The 22,691-nt window shown below is 39.9% G+C and overlaps 1 protein-coding gene across 6 annotated transcripts in view; it reads left to right on the top strand.

Moving 5' to 3' along the window:
• OSBPL8 (oxysterol binding protein like 8) overlaps positions 1 to 22,691 on the top strand; it is a 184,518-nt gene that overhangs the window by 34,572 nt on the left and 127,255 nt on the right. For 3 of the 6 annotated variants that reach the window (XM_054026933.1, XM_054026948.1, XM_054026917.1), the window contains exon 2: positions 12,279 to 12,532. The exons of the other annotated variants lie outside the window; for them this stretch is intronic. The gene's annotated coding sequence lies outside the window, so the exon portion shown is untranslated. The remainder of the gene's footprint in view (positions 1 to 12,278; positions 12,533 to 22,691) is intronic. 6 annotated transcript variants of the gene reach the window in all.

Raw genomic sequence — 22,691 nt, 5'->3', positions numbered from 1 at the left:
CTTCAGCAGGGCTGTGCGACTTAAGGGCCCCAGTCAATGCAGGTGCGTGGCCTAGTGACCAGAGTCAGTATAGTTGCCTTCTTCAGCAGGGCTGTGTGGCCTAAGGGCCTGACTCAATATGGTTGCCCTCTTCAGCAGTGCTGTGTGACCTAGGGGCTGGTCAGGGGAGTGGGCCACCATCTAGGGGGTGTGGGGTGGTCAGGCCCTACCACTGCTTTACTGGGTCCCAGCTCAGGGCCTTGGCAGTGGCAAGTGCATTTGCCACTGGGTCAGCGGGGGATCCATCTGAAACACGCTGACACCACCCGGCACACTGAATAATTCCCCCTGAGCTACTTCCTACCCTGGCCCTGGGTAGTGGTCATGGCATCTCTGAAGTCTTTGTGCTTCTCCACTTGTGCAGCTTTCAGCAGCTTCATCTCTCCTTGGGCATCCACAGGAGCTTGGGCATTTGCCTGTGTTTTGATGTCTCTGGCTTCTGCCATCTGGGGCCTCAGCAGTTTCCAGGCTGACTGCCAAGGAGGGAGGATGCACGTTGGGCGCTCTAGCCTGGGATGAGCTGAGCTGCTCCCTTTTATGCCTCCAGCCAGAGCATGCCCAGCAGAGCCAAAGGAGCGTGGTCTCTTTGGCCCAAAGGGTGATGTTAACCCTTGCAGTACGATTGCAGGGCAAGCGTGCCCTGTCACAGGCTCTTATTTTTCCCCCTGTATTCCTGATACTTTTATTAGTCAAAGTCCTACAGTAAAAAGCTTTGATCTAGTTTTTTGGGTATGGAAGTATCATAACTAGAAAGGGAAGGGTAAAAACCCTCCCGTATTCAATATTATTAAAATCCCTCCTGGACAGAGGCACCATATGACAGGGAGAGAGAAAATGGTTGAGACTTATAAATCTCAACCAATAATCCTAGGATTTTTTCAGTTTCTTACATGTAAATCCTGCTGTGTCAGTAACTATTTTGGCTGCCTTTCTCTGGACCCTATCACTACTGTTGTAATTTGTGCAGGATGAACATGATTGAAACCCTTATTTAAAAAAATCCAACAACCTCAAGATAGTAAATCCTCTCCTTTCACAGATTTGTTTATCAATGAAGTGATTTCAATTCTTGCTGTAAGATTAAAAGGGGTGCTGTTAAATTAAATATTTTTTATTGGGTGTGATTTTTATTCCAGGTTATTGGCTTTAGTTAAAAAATAAAATCAGATAGGCATCAAATTACTTTCCTTAGGGTCTCAAATGACTGCTCAGAATTTGTTAATGAATGATAGAATAGAATGATAAAATACTACATTGAAATTGGGATGTATTTCCTATGGAATATAATGTTTTAGGAAAAATCCATCTTGGGCTAAGAATTTGATAGTGAACTCCTGCATTATGATAAAGAACAAGTTAATCATGGATGCTATAGGAGTAATGGAAGCCGTTATATTAACATTTGAAAATACGACTTAACATTATGTATTTTGGCATTATTGGTCAAGCAACTCAATTTCACTCAGGGCTGCAAAACTAACAAAAAACAAACACAAAATCCTCAAACCCTGGGCTTTACATGTTTAATAGATTATTTTGAGAGCTCGTGGTCTGCTATTTTTTATTAAAGGGGTGCTCAGCTCCAGTAGTTTCCACTGAAGTTAATATACCCTAACTCCAATGTACAGAGAATATTTTAAAGTCAGAGGCAGTTGTGAGTGTGTTTTTGCACCTCTAAAAATCTGGCCATAAAACTTTACAAAGTCGTCATGCAAGAGCTTATGTTCTAAAGGTTCACGGTCACACTGCCTATACTGATTGCATTTAAAAAATGAACAAACTTGACCAGGATACAAAATGTCAGGATTAACTTTACTGGCCTACATTTTCAAAAGTGACTACTGATATTTTGGGTTTCCAATACAGACATCTTAAAAGGAGGCTTAATTTCAGAGCATGGGTGCTTAAACACCTTATAGGTGCCTGATTTTCCAGGAATCTCAGATTGGACACCCAAAATAAGTGGTTGCCTTTGGAAGATCTAGAACACTGTATTTTTGTGCTTTCTAAGTCTGACTTACTTACCATGGTCCCTAATCACTAGATTCTATGCATTCATTGTACAATTGAGAAGAGAGAAAACTAAGAAAACACATTAGACATGTGGCATGTGAGATGTGCACATTACATCTCTTACTCAATTGGCAAAAGGATAGACATCAGGGGTAGGCAACCTATGGCATGTGTGCCGAATGCGTCACACAAGCGGATTTTCAGTGGCACTCACACTGCCGGGGTCCTGGCCACCGGTCCGGAGGTCTCTGCATTTTAATGTAACTGTAAATGAAGCTTCTTAAACATTTTAAAAACCTTATTTTACATACAACAATAGTTTAGTTTTATATTATAGACTTATAGAAAGAGACCTTACAAAAACGTTACAATGTATTACTGGCATGCGAAACCTTAAATTGGAGTGAATAAATGAAGACTCGGCACATCACTTCTGAATGGTCGCCAACCCCTGATAGAGATGCTTGGCATAGCAAAGTTTGAAAACCTATGGTCCTAGCAATCCACTTATTGGATTTAGAAGCATGTTGAAGATGTTGCTGCTAATACCAGAGTTGAATGGTTGCTAACTTCCACTCTTTACTGTAAAGGACTGATGCACTTTACTTGATCTCTAAATGCCAGATTTTAAAATAAAAATGCAAATTATGATGTATGTAAATGAAAGCATAAAATCATGACAAACTTATTAACTATGGTAGCAATACTAGGTGCGTAGAATAACTTTAAGCTAGTATCAAATTTATTCAGTAAATACAAAAAGGGAGTGTTGTCTTTTAAATTTGACAAAATCCAGGAATTTGTCTGTTTGTAACTCAGATTATTGTAGAGGAATGTGACAGTGGTATAAGTAAAGGAAGAAATAACAGTTCTCCTTTTATGAATGCTTAAAAAGGTCTGTCAAGGAAGGCTAAAAACTGCACAATTTGTCTGAAAATTGGAAGAGGCTCCTTTTAGACCTATTCTTGCCTCGTAATTATATAATGCTACATTTCATTGGGGAAAAAACAACTTGTGCTATGCCTGGGGCTCCATGGTCTTCATATAGATTTGTCACATTTAATAAAAAAAAAAAAAATTGCGCAATTTCCCAAGCTTGGAAAGCCAAGCTCTCAAAAGTTAGGAAATGTCAAAATTAAGGTTCTCATGCAACTATATACCCTCATGTATGTTTGCATGTTGCTGATCATACTGTTTCCCCCCCACCCCCCATATGAATGTTCAGCTGGTTGTGAGCAGAGGATCTTCAGATTCACAGCGCACACTTTTCCACTTGAGCTAAATGATTAACTGGTAACAGAAATGTAGAAATGTAACTATTATCCTCTGTATCAGTCCCTAGAAGGGGACATTAAATACATGTTGCCAATGAATTGTGGAATGTTTTGGTATTGGGATTCCTGGTCTCTATTCCATAGATTCCAACACTAGAAGGGACAATTGTGTTCTAGTCTGACTTCCTGTATAACACAGGCCATGGAACTCCCCCAAAATAATTTCTTTTGAACTGGAGTATATCTATTCTAGGCTTTGGGAGCAGAATGTTTTCCAATGGTTACAGAAGATAGCAAAAGTTCATAGCCTTTTGGAATGAAAGAGCCACACAGATTTGGCACAAACTTGGTTCTGATCTTTTAGAGGCCTGAGTCTTTTCCCAGTTCTGCCTAAAATTATCTTATGAGCAACCTCGGATACCTTTTTTATTTTTATATATAAAAAATATTTACTCTCTTTTATAACTGCTTTTCTTTAGAGTTAGGGATATGAACACTTGGCCTATAATTAGGGCCCTACCAAATTCTCGGCCATGAAATACACATCACAGACCATGAAATCTGGTCTCCCCCTCTGTGAAAACTAGTCTTTTGTGTGCTTTTAGCCTATACTATACAGATTTCATGGGGGAGACCAGTGTTTCTCAAATTGGGGTACTGACCCAAAAGGGAGTTGCAGGGGGCTCACAAAGTTATTTTAGGGAGGTCGTGGTATTGCCACCCTTACTTCTGCGCTGCCTTCAGAGCTGGGCAGCTGGAGGGTGGCAGCTGCTGACTGCAGGCAACAGCACAGAAGTAAGGTTGGCAATGCCATACCATGCCATTCTTTCTTCTGTGCTGTTGCTGTCAAAGCTGGGCTCCCAGCCTGCAGCCACCGCTGCTCTTCAGCTGCCCAGCTCTGAAGGCCATGCTGCCACCAGCAGCAGTGTAGAAGGAAAGATAGCAGTACCGCAACCTCCCCTTCAATACCTTTGCGATCTGCCCACAACTCCTTTTTGGGTCAGGACCCCTACAATTAAAACACTGTGAAATTTCAAATTTAAATAGCTGAAATCATGAAATCCAATGACCGTGAAATTGACCAAAATGGACCATGAATTTGATAGGGCCCCATCTATAATATATCTGTGCAGTTTGCCACCCTTAACACTAGTCATTCATTGGAAGAGGTGTGACCGAAACCATAGTCTCTTGGCTCACAGACCAGAGTACCTTCTCATGTGCCAAAAGGGGTTTGTGTATATCTCTTACCCAGTGAAGATATGGAGCGGTATGGCTGCCCAATGTGTGTCTCATATGAGGACACTCGGGAGGCCTGCATTACAATAATATTTGACTACTTCAATTGGCCAAATGAAAGTGAAACATTCTTGATTCAACCTGTTAAATTTAAAGGCCGAAGTACATAGGATACAGCATGACTCAACACATGGATCTGAAATTCCTATAATTCTTTTGTATATTGGTTCTACAAAGGATGATGCAGCAGCCTTAAAAAGGACAGGCTTGGGTAATTCAGGCTCAAAATGTAGGTCTTGTTAAATCTTTACAAATCTTTACTTTTAAAAAGAAGGCTGGCAAGGTCACTTTTACATTTGTAACAGTTAGTTCCTTTAAGTCACATTTTCTTGTCCCCCCCCCCCCCATTCTACTTTTATGGTATTTGATTTCTGTTCTTTTTCATCTACTGTGGGAATCTATTTTTGTTCTGAAAGTGCTTGAAGATAACTTCCGCAATATCTGCAGAGAAATCCAACTCCAAAGTCTGCTATTTCTCACTTCATCATATTTTTTAATCTACAACAGGAAGAAGCTGCTGAATTGCACACATTAAAGACAAACTTTAATGGGTCTATATGATCACAGTGGTTCCTTCTGGCTTTACGATTTAGTTGGGAATTCAAATTATATTGTATTGCAAAGTCAGTATGCTGCTAACATGTAGTGTCCTCTATTTTTTTTAATCCCATAGTTAATATGCATTCATAGATTAAATCAGGTAAACTTAGATTTCTAAGACTTTCTGTGTGTTTTTAACTTGCATTACCTTTCTATCCTAAATAACTTCAGTTACAGCAAGCTGTGCATGATGATGTTAGTTGTTGGCTGCATGTGTGTGTTCAACTCTGGCCAGATAGCCAGCTCACCAGACCTTGATTGAATTGTCCAGAAAGACCACCGACTCGGTTCAGTGGTGAAAGTGCTTGGTCAGGTTTATTGACGACAAAGCATTGCACTTGCACCTGTGAGACTCTAGGAGGCATGCTCGTGATAATGGACTCAGCTCAGTGAACTGTGGGATTTCTGCTTCCCCCCCTAGGCTGGACAAAGACACTCACTCTGCGACTCCTGTTTTATACACTATTACAAACAAATTACAAATGCCCCCTCTGACTTGATTAGTTACCACCCTTTACATTGTGCCTGTTGGTTTGATCAAAATATCTCTGTCACCCTAACCTTATCTTTAGGAGGAATCAGTGTGTCCCTGTATTGTCATCAGGAAGTGTATCATCAGGAGGGACGGCTCAGTGGTTTGAGCATTGGCTTTGCTAAACCCAGGGTTGTGAGTTCAGTCCTTGAGGGGGCCACTTAGGGATCGGGGGCAAAATCAGTACTTGGTCCTGCTAGTGAAGGCAGGATCTGGATTCAATGACCTTTCAAGGTCCCTTCCAGTTCTAGGAGGTAGGATATCTCCATTAATTTAATTTAAGAATAACGTTGTATGGAGGTGTTTTGGTACCACCCTTCTAAGAATGTGTTTACGTGAATGCTTAGTACCTAGGAGTGCTTGTGTTTTTACAGTGCCAGCTCTGTTCTTGCCAAGTCCATATACTGACTCTTGCTATCTTTGCTTTATATCAGCAGGGGCCTGACTTTAGTTTGGGCCTTAGGCCTTGTACCAGGCCCCATGCTTCAGCTCTCTTTCTACTACACATGATAAAGAGAAATTGGGAACATCTTTATTGGTAAACTGAAATTTTGGCAACAGTTATACACTGTCTGAATTAATGCAGTGATGTCCTTCTGAGGGCTGGCCTACACTGCAGCTGTAAGTTAACCTAAATTTTATGCTACTTTAGTAATGATTGCTTTGTGAAAAGTGTTCACCCATAGGTGATAAGTCTTTTATCATTTTCAGGTGTGAGTTCATTTGAGAGTGTAAGTACTCGTCTGATTTCACCCACACAGTTACTATTGGGCCATTTAATGCACTGGCTGAAGTATGCCAGATGTTGAATAGGCATGGGTATGACTCCTGGATCTTGAAAGGTGTGTTGTGGGGGTGTTGATCTTTGTAGCAGGGGAGATATGTCTACTGGTTTTGCATCTGTTCTGGCAGATGTTTTGACACAGTGTCCTAATTGGAAACATTGTCTACTGGTTCATTAAAAGCTATTGAATTGTTTTCTCGGTGTCCTTTCTCTCAGACATTTTTTCATTTTGGTGAATTGAATCTGATACTAGTACTACTACAGGCATCTATTCTCAGGCTTAAAATAGTAAAAGTGCTGCCTCTTTCCTTTTATGCTTTTGCTCTACATTCCACAGCAATGTCAGTCAAAGGAGAAGGGGAAAAAAGCGTTCATTTTAAAAGAACAGGATTGGTTTTGTTTTGGTAAATGTTACATGCAAAGGAAATTAAAATCTGTATTTAGTATCTCTTCTTAGAACTGCTAATTCCACTCTGGCATTAGAAATGGAAAGAACCTATTCTTGCACCTATCCATCCTGTCTGTGGAAACACCATTGTTAACTTAACTTCCTTTGTTTGAGGAATTTGGCTGGAACAACTATATTTTCTTCTGTTCGGCTCGTCCCCTCGCTTGCATTAGCTTCTCATCAGTGCTTGTATTACTTACAGACAGCTCACAAACCTATCAAGATAAGAAACCAAAGGAAATATTAATTGGTCTTCATCCATCAAAATACAGATCATTTTCTTGCCTTGAGATATTGACAGGAACATTTTAACTTCTCACGCTAATCATTCTCTAGGTGAAAATGCATTAACTAGGTAGAGAAATAAATTTTCTGATTTACTTATTTATTTTAGTAATACTACAAAAGAGTTGGGAAAGAAATTTCAAAGTGCTGCTGGAGTCAAATGAAGGCTCCTCTTTTGAATGAAAATTGTGTCACCTACTTACCATAGATAACATAGGTAGCAACAATTTGTGGTAAATGTTCCGTCACATCATTAGAATTTTCCCAGTTTCAAAGTCTTATTTAAAAATAATGAAGAGTGGGTGGAAAAAGTATGTGACTCTAAATCAGGACATAATTGCAGAGTTTCAGGGTGGAGTTCCAGGGGCAGAGGGGGTGGGGGTGGGACTTTTTTGAACATTTGTTAGCCATTAAAGGAAAGCGCATCAAGGTAATCACTTTTTTCCAAACAGACTGTGTGAAATATAACTTGTATACGCAGTACTAGCATTACAAAATATTAATATCTACTGTAGGTTCCACTCAGTGCCTGCCTAAGCATTTGGTGCAGACCAGGTGTTAGCATTCTTCCATTACAATGTTTAATTCTTTCCACAAGATGAGAGAGAATGACACTGTAAACCTATACTGGTTTAAGATCACCAAGCAAGAAAGTTACTGCAGTCCATGATTGTAATCAAAGGAACACATAGTCCTGCAGATATGTAGCTTTCTAGAAAATCCTTCCTATGCCTAGAAACCCGCCACCCCCCAGAGATAACAAGATTTTACTAAACCTGCATTTTCAAGGTAAAAACAAAGAATTAGCCCCATCTGCAGTTTCATCTGCATGTTGCTTCAAAAAATTACCGGCTTCATCCGATTTGGAAAATGCAAGGGGATGCCCCCAGAATTTATACAGTAAGGATTAGGAATGTCTTGTGAAATAGAGGGTGACTACTTTTCTTGAATTTGAGTAAAATTAACTTCACCCAGTTTTCAGCCCATTTGAAAGGGGCTAATTTGAATTGATGTTTCAAGTGATAGGGTATCTCAGACTTTCCAAGAATTTCATTGGTACCAAGGTATACTGCATGTACTATGTTCCCTTGTGTGTTGAACTTACAAATCTGATAACTAAATTTGCCATGATGGGTTGCTTTATAAACTCTTGATGGTCATTGCTAAAAATTCCATTATTCTTTAGATATTCAGATTATGGGCCACATTTTATTAGAGAAATAAGGTAGGTTTACTGATAGGTCAATGCTAGCATCACTGGCTGCATTTTAAAAATTGAGTAGGGAGGTAATACCATTCCCTGGTACCACTCTGGGTATTGATAAAAATTAAAGATGGTAGATATGAAGTAACTAAAGTACATATGTTAATGTTTTCTAAGTATCTATTAATGGATTCTTGTCAACAGTTACATTTATACATTTTTCATGATCTAATTTTAATGCTGCTTATCTTAGGTTTTTTTATAGTGCTGCCCTTTACTGTAGTGCCTGAGCACCTTCCATAGAAAATCAATAGCAATAGTCAAGTCCCTAGTGGATTTCATGGAGTCTCTGGTAATTCATCCTTTTCACATCAGAATTTTGGAGATATCCTATCTCCTAGAACTGGAAGGGACCTTGAAAGGTCATCGAGTCCAGCCCCCTGCCTTCACTAGCAGGACCAAGTACTGATTTTGCCCCAGATCCCCAAGTGGCCCCCTCAAGGATTGAACTCACAACCCTGGGTTTAGCAGGCCAATGCTCAAACCCACTGAGCTATCCCTCCCCCCGATTCTGTTTGGGATAGTCCTTTTTTGGCAGGGGAGGGACAAGGAAGAAAGGCAGGGTTAGAAGGGTCTTCGGAATAAAAGGGGCATATGAACTCAGTGTCACTAAGGGCAGTAATTACTGCAGTGGCTGATATCCACATTACCCTCCTTCTGTCCGTGGTCTGCATCCTTACCAGAAGCGCTTTCACCAAATGAAGAGGGGCAGTGTGGGGGCTGACAGCTGTGGCTTTCAGCTTCGTGCAGCTCCCCACTGGGAGCCCAGTTGCCCTCTGGGCTTCTCACCTTCCTGCTCCCAGCTGCCCAGGGCTTCTTGTCTGTGGAGGGAGATCTGTGCCAGAATCTAGTAGGCTGTCATGCCTGGCTCCGACCCAGCCTGGAGAAGCTGGGAACAGTGATTAGAGGGGAAGTCTGGCTTCACCCCTGTAGCCCTTGACTGAAGCATATGCAGTCAGTCCAGTGTTACATAGGAGCTGAGAGGCTCAGGCATGCTTAGTGAGGCTATATCCTGAGCAATTTTAGCTGTTAAGCTTTAACAAGTCTCTACTGAGCATGTGCAAACTTGTGACTTGGGCAGATTTTCACAGGTTTGGCAAATGGATCATTGCTTACATAAAGGTAAAATTTGAAGTCCTTGCTCCAAAGAATGTTGGCAGTGCTATATATTTTTTTTTAAAGAACAGCTCACTAGAACTTTAACACTTACATGTATTTTTTTTCTCTAGCCTGTGTTCTTGGAAATGGCTGAACTATTTTGGCTGAGTTTTTTGCGAAACCAGTTCTGCCTGAGCCAAATAAGCTGGCATGGAAAAATTCAGCCTGAATCGTTAGTTTGTCAAACTTATAAGCAGCTGAAAACAGGGTCTTACAATGGGAGATGTGGGGCAACCTTAATAGGTGGTGCTACCAGCTCCATCTACAATATGCTTTGTATTACCCAGAATGCTGACAGTATTTATTGACTCTGTTCTGGTTTGGTTTACTCCCCACTGTTCCATTTCTAGTATAGATTTACTTCTGATATTTGAGCTTTCCTCCCAACCACCCTTCTTTTAAAAGCTACTTTTGGCAACTCCTAATTCCTTGTCATTTTTTAGGTTGATAAATCACACCGTAAACATTATAGAAACTAAATTTAACTAGTCAAAGATACTTTACCTAAAAGTACAGATTTTATTTCTGCATTTGGTTATGATATCTTGGGTTTCCAGATCTTCACAGTTTGGGTTTTTAATATTGCTTTATGTTAGATACAATTTTCCAAAATTTGCTCACTCAGAATATAATCTTGTACTGAAGTATCCCATGAACTTGTTAATTATGTTGACCTCAGGTAGTTTGTGGTTACCAGCCATCTCTATTATTCATGTTATAGTTCTTATCTTTAAGTAGTAGTTTCAGGAAGACTTCTCCTGTGGTTGTATTCTTTACTTTCTGGATATAAAATTGCCTCTTTTATAATGTAGAAAACCCATTGATCCATTTTTAGCTGCATATTTTACCAAGTAGCTGTCTGAGTTTGAGCTCCTTGAGAGTTTGTACAGAAACTTTTCATGACATCTTATTTCCGTCTTGGAGAAGAGGGTATGGGGTCTGTTGCAGTTCCCCTTTATTTATCATATTTTTTTTTCTTTGTGTTCAGCCTCAAGTTTTAGCACCCATCATATTAACATATGTTAACTACAAAATTATCACACCAAGTGCAATGCAGTCTAGTACCTTTGAGATCCTTTGATGGGAGGCTCTGGAATTTCTAATACTAATGAATTAAGCCTTACAAGCTTACAAGCCTTACACTCTTGTCCAGTAAATCATAATTGATGTGGCCCTCAGAGTAGTCTTGAGAAGAAAAATCAGTTAATCAGTTGAACATTAATCTGTTACCAGTTGTATGAATCTATTCCTGTAAAAAGCTAAGCTTGTGGATGAAATCAGCAAACTTTTCTGCAACATACATTTGCTGAGAGCACTTGGGAAATGCAGTATTGACAATTCTCACTATTTTATCATAATCTCTGAAAGTTTAGTAGTTTTTTTTTTTTTTCTTAGTGCCAACTCCTGTAGCAGGTTAATTACATGAGGCTGCTTTTATTTTAAGGAAAGTTGGTTTGTTTCTTGTCCTTGAGCTTTTTGAGAAGCTTGAAAATGTAAACTCTAAAGGCTTAAGAACCAGAATGCCAATAAGAATGCAAAACTTAATTTTTTTTTAATCCAACTCTTGAATGCATATGGTATCAGTACTGAAACTGACACATCTTAAGTGACTTGAGGATGTTTAACAGAAGCTACTAAAATTAGACATTTTAAAACCAGCAGGTCCAGATAAATTGCATCCAACAGTTTAAAAGAGCTGGCTGAGAAGCTCAGTGGACTGTTAGTTGTGGGGGTTTTGTTGTTGTTTTTTAATTTCCAATAACTTTTAGAACACTGGAAAAATTCCAGAAGACTAGAAGGAAGGTAATCTGGCGCCATTATTTAAAAAGGGTAAATGGGATAATCATAGGGCTGTCAGCTTGACATCCATGATAATGGAATGGCTGATATGGGCCTTGATTAATCAAAACTTAAAAGTGGCATTAGTTATATTATCCAATCAACATAGACTTACGGAAAATAGATGTTGTCAAACTAACTTGATATCTTTCTTTGGATGAGATGACAAGTTTGATTAAGGTCATTGTGTTGATGTAATATACATAGACCTCTGTAAGGCATTTGACTTGGTACTGCAGGATGTTTAGATTAAAAACTATAATACAAAATCAATGTGACATGTTAAATGGATTAAAACTGATTAACAGATCAGATCTCAGAGTGATTGTAAACAGGGAATCATCAAACAGGTGTATTTCTAGTGGTGTCCCAGATGGATATGTTCTTGGCCCAATGCTATTTAATGACATATCAGAAATGATATTATATGTTTTCTTATAACATTTGCAGATGATACAAAGCTTGGGGGAGTGGTGGCTGGAGGGCGGGAGAGGATGTCTTCTTCTGTTTACTCTTTGTGTGCAGGCTTACCTATCAAGATTGATATTGAACAGTTTATTTGTACTGGTAAGTTACTAGACTTTGCCTTTATCTCTCCTATTCTCCAAGATTGAAATAAAGTGATCCTGAACGTTTCTGTACAAAAAACAGACATTTGCTTGCTAAAATATGCAGCTAAAAATGGATCAGTGGGCTTTCTAAGTTGCAAAAGAGACTTTTTCTTTTTTTTTTTTTTAATTCAGAAAATAAAGAATACAACTACAGGAGAAGTCATCCTGAACCTACTTCTTACAAGATAACAACAAAAACATGAATAATAGAGACGGCTGGCAACCACAAGTTGCCTGAGGTCAATGTAATCAGGAAGAAGTTCATGGAATATATCAGTGCAAGATTATATTTCAAGTCAGCAAATTTTGGAAAGTGGAATCTAGCAAACTACGTGCAGTAGAACACCGTATTTAACTCCCAAACTGTGAAGAGCTGAAAACTCAAGGTATCCTAATCAATTGTAGAAATAATGTATTAGGATCTGGCCTTCATATTTAAATCTAACTGTCTTAAAGCAGACTTCATTTTCTCTATCTCCTCATTAACAAAGCAGTAGAACTCCTTTTGAACTCAGACCATGCTCTGTGAAGTCTCACAAGTGCCCTTTTGTTTGTTCTTAAATCTGCAAAAACCATGAGAAAATTTAATGTGTCATTATTCAAAAGTTATTCTGGGCCCTAATTAAACTTATACTGCAGAGGTAGAGCTGGGGTGATGCGCCTTTCCTGTGAATTAGACACTTTCATTTGAGAAGGGGTTTGGATTGGCAGGAAAGCCCATGCACTTGCCAAAAAAAACTGCATAAGACAGCTCCCAGAAATAGGTTTGGATGCTGAGACCTTTGGTCTTGCCTTTTAAGTGGACTTGGAGTCCTGGCATGCTTTAAGTCGTATATCCAAAGGGGGGAAGGCCTTCAATAGGTTTGGATGATATTGGTGCTGCATTGTTCCTCCTTCAAGCAGCCTGTCCTGGTAGAAATGTAGAAGATCTTGCTTAAAGTAAAAGTTTAATAAAGTAGCAGCCACTTAACCAAAAGATCATAGTGTTTTTCTGCACTTGTTGGTTACCTGCCATTTTCCAAGGACTGAGTGAATTATCTAGACCATGCAGGGCTGGATTAACCTTTTATGAGCCCCGGTGCCAAACATATTTGTGGGCCCCCATGTAGTCATTGTAGGGCCCCCATGTAGTCTGAGTGTGGGTCTGGTGTGGCAGTGCCATTGGTGCTATAGTATACCTGGTACTGAATCTCAGAGACATTTTTCATTTTGATCAGATACCTCTGCATGACTACATGCATTGCCATACACAGCTCCCCCGGTTTTTCTCATTGAGCTGTACGCCCACTGGGTTTATCAGTGTCCACAGTGAGCAGAACTTTCATAGTGATTAGGGGAAACTCTCCACAGATTTATCTCCTTCCTCATTCAGACCTTCTTTAGCCATGTCTCCAGTACCACCCTATGTCACCGTCACTGTATGTGGTTCTGGTCTCAGCTAATAAAGTTCCACAGCCAGCATATACCTGATCAGTTCTGACAAATGCCTTCCTCAGAATCCATCCTCCCATTTTAGCAAGCCACTTGCAAACACCGTTTCCCCAAGGAGAGGACTTAACCACTGGAAACCTGAAATCACCAGCCTTTCTTCCTCTGCTCCCAGCTACATGCTAGTCTATTACTTGGTCACCACCACCTCTCCCCATGGCTGTTTCCCTTCTCCCCTGTAAGCCTGACCTGCTTCCTCTTTCCCTGCTTCCCTTGACATTCCTTTCCTACGGGTGACCTCTGTTTCTTGAAGTTAACTCCAGTTCCTTTATCTGCTCCTATCTTAGTTGCCCCCAGTAGTCACAGAGCCACCTGCAGCTTCTCTGGCTACAGCCATGGGAGCAATTGCCAGAGGTCAGCCTTAGCCTTATTACCTTTTTTATGTTAGAAAACTGTGAATGAATGATTCATTTCTTACTCGATAATTAACTTGTGATTTGTGTCAAACTCCCTTTGGATAGAAATTCAAAGTCAATGCACAAAAACAGCTCTTAATTTTTTAATTAAGCTTATTGTTCCCATATTTATTCAGCACATCAAAAATGTATCAATCATGTTTTCCATTTATTAAACAAAGGAAGTATTATTATCTACACTTAGTGAATTGAACTGGTTGTTTGTGCTCACCATGCCTGTCAAGGCATTAGAACTAGTAAATCTCATCTTCTCATACCTAATTTTTATTAATAGATTGGAAGAGGAAAACAACCAGAGGTGAAAGTAAGTCAGTCTTGCCAGTCCGGTATAGCGTACTGGCTTCCTCAGGCTGGCGATTTAAAGGGCCTGGGGCTCCCGGCAGCGGCTGGAGCCCTGGGCCCTTTAAATTGCAACCAGAGCCCCTGGGTAGCTGTAGCTACTAGTCTAAGGAGGGTTCTGCTTGAACCTTGCAACGGTGGCCCTATGGACTCTAAATCCTCAGTGCTGGCCCTAGGCAGCTGCAAACTCTGCAGTTAGGCACTTCCCTCCTCTAGGCCATGGCTTTAAGTACCTGAGATGCCCATCACCTGCAGCAGAGGCCACCAATTCCTATGCATCCCTCAGCTAGCACAGAGTCTAGCAGAAACTGCAGAATGATTTTGGAGGCTGGAGTTCCAGGGGGTTCCCATTCCTGAGCAGCAGCTCTGCAACAAACTAACATGGCCCCACTCCACTGTGGAACCAGGACCCTATGAAGACAGTGGAGTTACCCCGTGTATAACCAGTTCTGTCCAAAGCCTGTTGAAGTGAGTGGAAGTCTTTCTATTGTCTTTAATGGGCTGTGTATAGAAGCAAAAGACCCCATTCTAGACTCCAGGAGCAAAGTGCATTCTATGCTGCACTGGTTTACTATTGTAACAGGAAGGTTTTACATTACCTAGTGAATAAGCAACACCTTCTAACTTTTTCTGAGAGGCTTCCCCCCCAGTTACTAACTGTAAACCTGCTTAGCTTACAAGGGCTGAAAATATCAGGTAGTATGGTTACAAAAGCAAGGCACTTCTGAATTCAGTAGGAATTATGGATGGGCACAGAACACAGACAGGACTGGTACCTGCATGGTTACAAAACTGCAGGTGGCTAGGAGCCCCGGAGCTCGGGTGGCGTTTTAAAGCGCCCGTGACTCCGCGGTGGTAGCGGTGGCAGAGCCCCGGGTCCTTTTAAATCGCCGCCCGAGCCCTGCCGCTACAGCTCTGGGGTAGCGGCAGCGAGGCTCCAGCGGTGATTTAAAGGGCCAGAGGCTCCAGGCACCGCTACCGCAGCGGCGCCGGGGATTTAAAGGCCCTGCCTCTTCCAGTTGAGGCCCTGCCCCCTGATCAGGACTCCGGCGCACTGGTAAGTCCTTTAAGTTACTTTCACCCTGAAAACAACCTTTCCTGTTTCAACTTCTAATTGGTTGCTTAACTCTGAATACCCTCTACTCATTGAACGGAACGAATTGAATAAACTGAAATGAAAGAAATATTCTCTCTGCACCTGCAGAAGATACTGCTGCTGCCAAAGCTGGTTCAGCACTTCAACAAACTGGTTCCATGTGCTTAGCCCATGACTTCCACCAGTTCAGTGGGTTGGTTTTCTTTAAAAATTAGGAGCAAATATGTACTGCTTAGCATTACTTTTTGTATTTAATATAAAGCATTTAAATTGATTATAATAAATTTAGGCCTTAATTTCAAATTTTAATTTTGAACAGGTTTACATTTAAAAAAATAAACTAGTATTTAATTTAAATTAAATAAAATCTGAATCTTGATTTTTTTTCTTCTAAATCTATTTTTATCCACCTTACCCCCTCACACATCCTCATTTGCCTAGATCTTCGCCTAGAAGGGATATTTGCACTTAGCCCCTCTGACCCAGCACAGCGGTTGTGCACTTCTCCCTCTCCATTCTGTCCTTTTTAAAGAACAGAACTACAGAAACGAGTACAAGAAATGTACTTCTCTTTGTGGAAAACCACACATCAAGGAAATGTGAAGGCAGGTGGTGAAGCTCGAGTGCAGAAGAGAGCATTTTTGTGCGTGCGTGCTGCAACTTGACAAAATAAATTGTGGTGCATTGTGTTGTTGGATGTTTATATTGTACGCGGGGGTGGGGGGGGGCTTATACAAGAAAATTCTTGGTTTTATTATTGCCATGCTGTAGCAGACCCTCAAACTGAATAGAGAATTCCTCAGTTCAGGTGTTTTAAGCTTGTCATGGGGTCGTTTGTGGATGTCCTTTCCACAAACTTGGCTTTCCAAGAATTTTGCATTTGCTGTCAAGTCCTGCCAATCTCTGGCTCAGTTCCTTTCCTCAGTTTTCCCTCTGACTTCCTTATATCTGTTATGGGATTTTGTTGAGAACCTATCAATTTTGAACGATTAGAGAGGGAGTGCAGAAATAGAAATGTATACACCTTGTTTTTCTGCTTATTAGTGCAGACTTGGAAAAAAATAGTCTTGTCATGAAAATGTCTGAATTCCTTAATCTGTACTTTGATTTGTAACTGCTATTCTTACACAAGGATCTACACCTACTCATCTTAGACCAGAGCTAATTTTTTAAAGAGCCCTTTTTGGTGCTTTTTCTTGGCACTGTCTCTTATATACGTCAACCAAGTTATTTCAAATTCTTTCACAGGCTCTACAGAACTGTGTGTGATGATGATAACCACATTCTGAGAACTATTTCCTGTAGGTAGTATGTTTATAGTGCTATCATGACTCTCCAGGACTGCAGAATATAAACCAGTTTTGGTAGCTTTTGCTGCATTTCCACTGTTGGTCTGATTCCAGTACAAATAAACTGATTCTTAATTAATCTCCAGCTTCTTTCAGAATGCAGATATGGATGGTCAACTCTTTTTTGCAGCACTAGTCACTGAAGACAAATGTGACTATGCTATTTTAAAGGGGTTCTTGGTTTAGTATTGTAAATAGGTATCACTGTTGAGTAATATTTTTTTCAATAAGAAATGCCTACTCCATATACTGTGCCTTGAAGATGGTACTCTGTTGGTTTTGTAGGCTAACAGGTATAGCGAGAGACCCCAAAGCGCAACACTCCTAGTCAGATTTGTAATGGTATGTTCTGCAATAATTAACTGATTTGGGACAATGTTAAGAGTGTTTTTTTTTATTTTTTTTATTTTTTTTATATATATATATATAGTACACTGTGCAAGCTTCCAAGTGTTTTGAAGATTTACACACTTTTTTTGTATGTATGCATACCATACATACATGTAGCCACCCCCAGACTGCAACCTGGGGACTGTTAAAAATGCCCAGTACCACTACACAAAATAGGCCAGGAAGGACTTTGGGTAAAGCTTACCTGAACTGAAATTTGATAGGATGTTGGGGGTGATGCTCATTCTCCTACAAAAGGGATTGATATTTTAGACCAGTAGTTCTCTGGGCCCGCTGGGGAGCCACGAGCAGGTTTCAGGGAGTCCGCCAAGCATGGCTGGCATTAGACTTGCTGGGGCCCAGGACAGAAAGCCGAAGTCCCACTGCCTGGGCCTGAAGCCGAAGCCTGAGCAACTTAGCTTCACAGGGCTGTCTATGGTGTGGAACCCCAGGCAATTACCCTGCTTGCTACTCCCGAACACTGGCCCTGGCTTTTATATGCAGAAAAACAGTTATTGAGGCACAGGTGGGCCGTGGAAATTTTAGTGTGGGGGGCACTCAGAAAGAAAAAGGTTGAGAACCCCTGTTTTAGACTACAGGTGTTATGATCTTATGACTTTAACATTTGAAAGTTTATCAACATTTTTTTATATTTACAACATTTATTAACATTTTAAAGTCCAGCAGTACGCTGTTCAACACCATACCAAGGCACATGGTCCCTATGGATTTCCAGGGCGTGTTTTCTCAAGACTACATTCATCAACTGGATATTTCCCTGATAATGCCTGTCAAACTACTGATTTGGTGGATCTCCTGTTTCGCTACAATAATGAGACAAGACTACATTTCAGTTGGACTGTTTAGTTATACAAGCTTGCATTATTGCAATCAGAATTTTTAGGTTTGCGTGAACATTTATTTTGTTCTGATAAAATGTAACAGTGAAACAAAGAGCAATAGTATGTGAATCTTCAGTACAAAATTAGTGAGTTCAGAGTTTAAGCCAATTGAGCAATGTGGTTTTTATAAATGTCACTGGTATTGGACTTTATTTAATATTTATATTTCCATAGTGCTCTAGTGTACCATTGTGCTAGATGCTGTCCAGATTTGCATCAAGATATAATCTTGGCTCCAAAGAGCCTGCAGTCTAAGAAGGAAAGTGACCTACTGTGGGGGGAGGACAGAAAAGAAGGATGCTACAACAAATCCACCCAACACAATTTTTATGCACAAGCTTCTAAAATTATAAACCGACTGCCAACTATTCCCAGCTGTCTCTCAACCTAACTCTTCTTAACTAAGGAGTAGGGGAGTGTGGGAGGTGGTATAATATCCTAAATCATTACGAGTGTATGCAGGGTCATAAAATCAGGTCTTGTCAGAATAAGTAAACTGCCTAGTAAAAATATAGTGTATTGCTTTTTGTGTCTAAGGTACATTTGTTAACTATGTGAAATTGCAATCTGTGCTTTTAGAAACCAAATGATTTCTACATAGCAAAATCTTGGGTGGTGTCACTATGCGGTATTTTGTTAGCCTTTATCTTTCTGAGACCTTATTTCATCCGCAACAGTTTGGTGTACCCATATTTCATTGCTTGTATGTTTTGAAGACTAAAAACAATAAACAAACTCCTTAAAATGTAAAGGAGGCATTCTAGGGTTGAAATTTTATATGCATGGTTCTATGTGTAATGTGATTACGCAGCTGGCAAATTTTCTTTTTCTTGTAAAATTGGGCTAAATGAAAGCTTAGGATTTTGTAGCATAAGTCTATAGCCCTTGCAGTTGTGAAGGTAACCCAGTGGTGCACAGTGTAAACCAGAGGTTCCCAAACTTATTTGGCCTACCGCCCCCTTTTCAGAAAAAAAAAATTACTCAGCGCCCCCCTTTTCAGAAAAAAAATTACTCAGCGCCCCCCTGGAAATCTACCTTCTTTAAGCGAACAAACAGAAAGATGCAGTGACAAATTTGTGTTCTTTTATGTATCTATATTTCTACCCACGTCCTACAATATAGTAAAGAAAGATGTGTTATTAGAATATCGCCCACGACATCAGGTATACAGTGGTTTTTGCGTAAGATGGCAAAAGACAACCAAACTAAAATACTAATGAAACTAATAAACTGGGTTTTGTTCTTTGCTCAGCATTAGATATATGTATTTGATATTAAATTGTCAAATATCAAACTAAATTTATCAAGAAATAATTAATTAAAAATAACCAATATGCAATTAAAAATCAGTTAATAGTTTTAATTTAGTTTGCCCTTATTTAAATAATTGTTCCTTATTAACACACGCCTTATTTACCACTTAACACAGATGATTCGATAGATATAAATAAATGTTAATAGTTAACAGTTTTTTACGATTTCATTCCCGTTTTTGTTAATATTGTAATAAAAAATATGACAAATATATTGACTGTACACTTCAAATAGTACTGTACCAACAGAAGCCTGCTACAATTTTATTATTAGTAAGCACTAGAGACACAGAAACGTACGGTAGATATGTAAGAAAATGTATAAAAATACTCACGTGTAAATTGCTGTTTTATTGAAACAACAATAATACAATTTGCTTTGTATGTGATCCGTAATCCGTAAAGATCGAAGGTATTGAATATGAATAAAAAATTTTAAATACTTATTGCACTATTGTTAACTGCTTTTTACACAATTAAGAAACAATCTAAATTAGATTTCATACGTCGCCTATTTATAGTATCGTATTGTAAACAAGTCATTACACGCACATATTCCTGCCGATGCATGCTGGACTTCCCGACAATGCGCGACACGCTCGCCTGCCAACACTTGCTTGTTAAGAGTTGTTGGCGGACTTGACACCTGATTGGTTATAATTTGTGAATTTATTTGGAAAATAAAGTAATCACTACAACTTTAACTCTATGTTACACAACAGATGAAACATGTACGAACGGGTTTTCAAAATTTTCTTATATTCTTTCTTTATGCTTCCACCGCCCCCTTATTTTTATTCAACGCCCCCAATTGCACCCGAGGCTACTACTGCCCCCCTGGATCGTTCCAGCGCCCCCCAGGGGGCGGTATCGCCCACTTTGGGAACCTTTGGTGTAAACCAATGCTGTGATACTTGCAAATAGCTTGAACAGTAGGTCTGGGTGTCATGAACAGAGCTACTTATCTCCATTGGATACTGGCTCCAAATCCTAACCAAGGATACTTTAAACATTGACATTGCTTCTCTGATCTTGGCAGAAATGTCAGGCTAATACTTCACCATTGTTGGATGTAAGCTAGTTGCTGTCTGGGTCTTGTTAGTGTGGAGAATGAAGAATTCTCTATCCCATTTTGCATAGAAGTGGAACAAATGATGCATCGCTTCTCCCCATGGTACCAAATTCCAAATGCCTTTTGATTCCCAGAAAACAAAACCACCACCTACATCTTTCTGGCTGTCCAAAGCCCCATCTGCCAAAACCTCAGTCTTCCCACTTAAAGCCTCTGCAATGCTGTTGTGTATTTTAATACAGAAATGACAATTGGGGTGAGGTGGGGTAGTGTAGTGCAAAATGAAATTAAACTTAAATTTAATATTAACAAGAAAAACTACATATTGCACCATACTGGAAAGGAGCAGCAGCAGTGGGAGAGGACCTATAGGAACAGTGTCACCTAATGTAGAGGTCCCTGACACACACGACCCAGGTCTAAATTACATTAAGTCAATACAGATATCTGCCATCCCACGGTTTCCTATTACACCCTAGTAACTTGAGGGAAATTGGAGAGTCCAGCTGTAACTGAGATGTGTTGGGCTCCTGACCAAATACTCACAACTAACTGTGGCAGTCTTCAGTTTAATAGTTTTCAGAATAATAGTTGCACCTCTTTGGAGTCTGAGAATGCAAATTTTACTTATACAAGAAATAATTCAAATGTTCCTTACAACCAAAATAACAAACTTTTTTTTACTAATAGTTAATATTTAATAGTCCCTTCCATAAGGACCTCACTGTCCTTGTGATTAGCAAGCAGGTCATCCCCAAAAGGGTACTGAAAATGCTGTTTTACCTTGTGTACTTATTAGGTTGGTCAAAATACCTGCCAATTTCCTTAAAGAATAACTTACTAAATGTCATGCTTTTCAATACAGTGTAAATTCATTCTAGCCTCATTGGAGAGCAGAGTCCTAAATATGGAAATTTGCCCATGTTGAACTATTCCTTCCCTTAACTACCATCTTCAGTGTGACTATCAGTGCACCTTAAGTGATAGTTACTTCTAACATGAAGGAAGGGTGTATGCATTACAAACACAATTGTACTGTCATAGTTACAGGACTGGCTGCACTTACCGCTTTTCTGGTCCTTCAGATGTTACATATCATGCCTTTACTTATTCTGTGGTGGGATTTTGCAATTCTCTCACTCTAGAAAAACAAGGAATCTAGTGGCACCTTAAAGACTGACAGATTTATTTGGGCATAAGCTTTCGTGGGTAAAAAACCCACTTCTTCAGATGCATGGAGTGAAAATTACAGATGCAGGCATAAATATACTGACCTGTTAGTCTTTAAGGTGCCACTGGACTCCTCGTTGTTTTTGTGGATACAGACTAACATGGCAATTCTTCTGATACTTCTCACTCTAGACTGATCCCAAGGCTACAACTGTTCTTATGCTGTATGTTTGAGTTTCGGCACCTCTGGCTCTTCCCTTGAGGAGTCTCACCAGTGCTATACAGTGATCAGACAGTCTTCTTAAAACAGAACTATTGAGGTAATAGCAAAGCTTTTAGAGAGGATTTTAAGAGTCTGTGTGTATGTCTCTTACCTAAAGGCTCATCCCCTGCTGGTGACCTAGGCAGGCCCAACTTCTTCAGACATCTCCAACAGGCTTCCTATGTCTCAGACTGGTTCCTCCGATTCACTTGAGAGAGGGTCCCTCTTTAAAACTGAGAACACTGTTTTTTGTTCTTTTGCATTCCTGGGCTTTGGCCATTCTGGTCAAAACCAGTTGTGTAGGTTGGCTGGAGCCAGAGTAAAATCATCAAAGCTAATAGATGTGGCATTGTCCCTTAACAATTCTGAAGTGTTTGAGAAGTGGCTATCCTGGCCATTATTTTCCTTCCTGCTTGTTTTTCCCAATAGCCTCCTATTAAATTTATATAGTCATACAGTGAACACCTCAATTGCCAGGCCAAAATATAGTATACATAAATTACAAAGCAGCTCCAAATCTCTGGTGTATCCACAGATTATGAACACATTTTATTTAAAATATACAAAGATATAATTGTGAGCCAGAAAATCTTGGATCTCTCTTCCTTGCCCTTCTACAGACTTGCTGTATGTGACATTGGCCAAGGCACTTAACCTGTGCCTCTCTATAGAATGTATATTTATATATTTCACATGATGGCTGAGGTTTAAATCATTGAACTTTTAAAATATTTTGAGCTTCTTGGGG

This window comes from Malaclemys terrapin, chromosome 1, assembly GCF_027887155.1.
Source record: "Malaclemys terrapin pileata isolate rMalTer1 chromosome 1, rMalTer1.hap1, whole genome shotgun sequence".
NCBI classification, from domain to species: domain Eukaryota; kingdom Metazoa; phylum Chordata; order Testudines; family Emydidae; genus Malaclemys; species Malaclemys terrapin.
The sequence above is the reverse complement of the archived record's forward strand: the minus strand, read 5'-3'. Positions and strand labels throughout refer to the sequence as shown.